Here is a 5,244-nt window from a genome sequence, read left to right as displayed (position 1 = left end):
GTGGGGCGTTCGGGTGGGGGACTGCACAGCGGGGGAGGGGGGTTAGCCTTCGACTAAAATAAATTACCAAAAAAAGGATAGCTAAAAATACCAGCTCCATAGCTGCCGGCCAGGGGCTTGACCCTGGGTGCCAATCTGGGTCCCTTCTTTGGGACCTCTTAAGACGCCTCGGACTCCTCGTCCGAGCTGTTAGATAGTACCAGCTTAGGCCGACACCACCTCTTCAGGGCTTGTGTGGGTTGAACCTCCTCGACATCCTCGGACGTCTCCCTCTTCCTAGAGTGTGAGGAGGCGCTTTCCTCCTCGTCCCCATCCTGTGAGGACGGGGCTGCAGCGTCTCCGGAGCGATTATCCGGACGAGCCCTACGACGGTGGCCCTCCCTGGCTTATGGTACCTCTTTTTTCTTGCCCTTCTTGTGGGGCTCCTAGTAAGGCACCACAACCAACATCTTCTCTAGTTGCTCCGATCGGGGCTCTTCGGGTAGCAGCGCTGGGGCGCTGATCGTCTTGGCCTTGGTGACCCAGCCCTACAAAATCTGCATAGAGGTTCAGACTGAATCGCATGAAGTATAAATATCTGAATACGTGTTAAGGATGAACGCCGCTCACCTCCCTCAGAGGATTCGCGGCGTCGAGGCTGATGTCTTTCCGCTCGGTCAACCACTCCTCTTTAGGTTAGAATAACAAGGCCCTCTTTTTTATCATGGGTCGTGCCAAAGAGGTGCTGCATGGTGGCCGGTTCTTTGGACTCAAGCTCCCACATGGGGGCTTGGCCCTTGCCTGGCAAGGGAGGACCTTGCGGTAGAGCATGATCTGGACCACATCGATAAGCTTCGTGCCGGTCTCCATCACGCTGATGATGCATTTTTGCAGAGCCTTCACATGAGCGACGAACCCCTAGTCCGGACTCTTGGTGGTCCACGAGACCAGTCTGGTAGGGGCCCCGGATCTGAATGCGGGAGCTGCTCCCCAGGCGGCATCCCTTGGCTCGGTTATATAGACCCACTCTTTTTGTCAAAGCTTGATGGTGTCAAGGAACTTGCCCTCTGGCCATTGGACTCGCATTAGTTTGCTAATCATGGCCCTGCCACAGTATGCATGACCCCTCCAACCACCTTGGGCTTGACATTGAATACCTTCAGCCATAGGCCGAAGTGTGGGTGAACTCGGAGGAGGGCCTCGTAGATGATTATGAAGGTCAAAATATGGAGGAGGGAATTGGGGGCTAGGTCATGGAAATCTAGCCCATAGAAGAACATCAACCCCCTTAAGAAGGGGTGTAAAGGAAGCCCAAGCCCCCGAAGGAAATGGGGGAGAAAAACGACCCTCTCATTCGGATTGGGTGTGGGGATGATCTGACCCTCCTTAGGGGCCTGATGGGCAATATCGGCTGTCAGATAGCCGGCCTATTTCAGCTTCACGATGTCATTTTCGGTGACAATGGAGGCGTCCCACTTTCCATTGGCACCAGAGCCAACCATGGCTGGAGGGGACGGGGTGGGATGCGCTAAGGAGCGAAGGAAAAGGGGCGCTGGAGCTCTGAGGATCTGCGGGAGCGGGAGGTGGAAGAAGGTGTGGATGTTGGCTTTAGTAGATCCCCATTTATAGGTTGTTGATGGGTCTGGGATTCCTTTATCCACATCGTTGGCTTCTCCACTTCCCGATAAGCCCGCAACGCTACGTGCAGGAGGGGAATCGAAATCATTGATCATATCCCTCGAAAGGTGGGGCCCGATCTCCACCTTTATGAGACATGACATATGCGGAGTTAGACTCGAGCCGTGCTTCGAGAAACACTAACCGCTCGGTGTTATGGTCCGACGCAACTCTTCATTGAAAGAGAAAAAGTTGAAGACGAAGGCACTGTTTACACTTGAATGGGTTTTATCCTTCATTGGTAAGAAAACTGTTGTTTTAGATTCTGGACACCCCTCGGCTCCAAACATGAATGAAGCGAATCAAAGAACTCACCTTGGAAGCCGAATACTATTAGCAGAGCAGAAGACGGACATAAGTCTTGGTGTTGGAGGAAAGTTCGGGGGCTACTGAGGGAGTCGTGGACTAAGGGATCCTCGAGGCGTCGGCCCATTAAGTATGGGCTGGACTGGTGGAGCCGTATAGTGGCAGGAGACCTATGAAGCCATGGTGTGCCCTCCAAGTCAAGAAGACACATGATCTCTTTCAACTCTTATTGTAATCAATCTTTGGTAACCCTAACCCTATCGATGTCTATATAAACCGAGGGTTTTTAGTCTTTAGGGCTAGAGCTACATTCATCACCTCATTGCCTTAGGGTTTAGCTCAGACGGATCTTGAGGTAGATCTACTATGTAAACCATATTATACATCCAATACAATCAAGCATGATGTAGGGTATTACCTCTTCGAGAGGGCCCGAACCTAGATAAACACTGTGTTCATCGTACCTTGTTCCCCATCGATCCTAGATCCATAGCTCGGGACCCCCTATCCCGAGGTCTGCCAGTTTTGATACCGACACCCGCTATAATCAACTAGAACAACTCACTTGTTGTGCCTGGTTACTTCTATTGTTCTTCTTGATGTTGTTTGGTTTCTTTTTTTTGGTTTTGTTTGTCCTTTTTTCTGTGATTTTACTTTTTTTTCATTGTCCTTTATTTCTTATTCTTTTTGTCTTTACTTTCTAATTTTCTTAAATTCATGAACTTTTTTTCAAATCTGTGAAACTTATAGTCCTTGAACTTTTTTCAAATGAATGAAGGTTTTTTAATATTATAAACTTATATCAAATTAGTGATTTTTTGTCCAATTCGTGGGATCAGCTTGGTTTTCCGGGTCACAAAGAATTCTGGCTTTATATATTACAAATAGATTGGTTTCTATTCGATTAGAAACCAGTTTTTATTTTAATCGAAACTTCGATTCGGACAATTGTTCTGATCGAACAAAACTGAATATTAGGCAAACCTGCTTATGCCACATGGTTTGGTACGGGTAGGTCCAGAGAAATTTGATGGGTAGCAGCTGCCTTTACAATTTTCCACATGCTTCTTTCCTCAAGAGCAATCCGAGGTGGTACAGAGAGGCTTAGACAAGTGTGTCGGGTTGTTGGGCAAGCTCGGCTAGGGTGCTAGAATTTTTTAAATGGGGCCGCTGATAAGTCTCCTCATATCTATCATTTTTTATTGTTTCATGCAAATATTATACAACTTTTATACACTTTTGGCAACATTTTATATGATTTATTTGGACTAACATATTGATCCAGTGCCAGTGCCAGTTCCTGTTTGTTGCATGTTTTTTTTTCATAGAAAATCCATATCAAACGAAGTCCAAACGCGATAAAAATATACGGAGAATTATTTTGGAATATATGTGATTTTTGGGAGGTGGAATCAATGCAAACGGGGGCCCACAACCCCCAAGATACACCAGAGCGTGACAGAGGGTGCCAAGTGCACCCAGGTGTCTTATGCCCTCCTCGAAGGTCGGTTGGGGCCCTTCTTCTGGTGCAAGAAATATAATTTATGGAAAAAATAATGTAAAAATTTCAGCGCAATTGGTGTTACGGATCTCTGGGAATTTAAGAAACGGTGAAGGGCCAGATCCGGGGAGCGCGAAACAGAAGAGAACAGAGAGGGATATCCAATCTTGGAGGGGCTCCCGCCGCTTCGCCGCCATGGAGGCCATGGACCAGAAGGGGAACTCTCCTCTCATCTAGGGGGGAGGCCAAGCAAGAAGAAGAAGGAGGGGGGCTCTCTCCCCCTCTCTCCTGGTGGTGCCGGAGTGCCGCCGAGGCAAGGATCGTGACGGGGATCTACATCAACAATCTGGCTACCATCAACAACAACTTTCACCCCCTCTATGCAGTGGTGTAACACCCCTTCACGCTGCTGTATTCTCTACTTAAACATGGTGCTCAACTCCAAATTATTTCCCAATGATGTATGGCTATCCTATGATGTTTGAGTAGATCCGTTTTGTCCTATGGGTTAATCGTGATCTTGGTTGGTATGATTGTGTATTTTTTTATGGTTCTGTCCTATGGTGCCCTTCGTCTCGCGCAAATGTGAGGGCCCACCGCTGTAGGGTGTTGCAATATGTTCATGGTTTGCTTATTTTCAGTGTTGCGGGGGATGACAGCAGCCCAAACGCAGATAAGTGGGTTATGGCGTATGGGATAAAGATGACTTGATTCTTAATGCTATGGTTAGGTTTCACGACCTTAATGATCTTTAGTAGTTGCGGATGCTTGCTAGAGTTCCAATCATAAGTGCATATGATCCAAGTAGAGAAAGTATGTTAGCTCATGCCTCTCCCTCATATAAAATTGCAAGAATGATTACCGATACTTGTTATCGATTGCCTAGGGACAAATGACTTTCTTGTTGACAAAAGCTATCAACTTTTTACCTCGCAATTTATTCATAGTTTCATTCTCGCAAAGTACTCGTAGATTTATTCTTGCAAAATAGTTTCATACTTGTTTTAGGTAAAGCAAACGTCAAGTGTGCGTAGAGTTGTATCAGTGGTCGATAGAACTTGAGGGAATATTTGTTCTGCCTTTAGCTCCTCATTGGGTTTGACACTCTTATTTATCTAAGAAGGCTACAAACGATCCCCTATACTTGTGGGTTATCAAGACCGTTTTCTGGCACCGTTGCCGGGGAGCAATAGCGTGGGGTGAATATTCTCGTGTGTGATTGTTTGCTTTATCACTAAGTAGATTTTATTATCAGTTCTAAGTTGTTCTCTATCCTTAGTTATGGATATGGAACACAAAACACCAAAAAAATAGTTCTACTTGCTACTCATGGAGATGGGGAACCTCCTAAAACCCTCGATGCTTGTTATGTGGAAGATATTATGCACTACTTTGATAATCCTGAGAAAACCTCATTCAACTATATAATGGGAGTAACGTTGGATCAACATGAATAATTTAGGGATTATCGCTTGACTCATAAAGGGAAATTGTTATGGGATCAAATTCATATGTTGCGTTGGTATGCTCGGGAGCTATGCTTGAGATATGATTACACTTGTTGATCTAGGATGAATCCTTCACACCTTCGCTTTTCATGCAAATTTAATGATAATGAAACCTTGGCTTCCTATGCTAATGGTATATATGATTACTATGATGTGGAACGAATAGAAGAATTTGTTGCTTTTAATGGTGCTTATGAAATTGAATGTTTGTTTGAAAAGTTTGAAGGTTTTGATGATTCAGTTTATAGACCTGAAAATTTTGCTATCCTTAAA

The sequence above is a fragment of the Triticum dicoccoides genome, chromosome 3B (assembly GCF_002162155.2).
Source record: "Triticum dicoccoides isolate Atlit2015 ecotype Zavitan chromosome 3B, WEW_v2.0, whole genome shotgun sequence".
NCBI lineage: Eukaryota > Viridiplantae > Streptophyta > Magnoliopsida > Poales > Poaceae > Triticum > Triticum dicoccoides.
Note: the sequence above shows the minus strand (reverse complement) of the source record.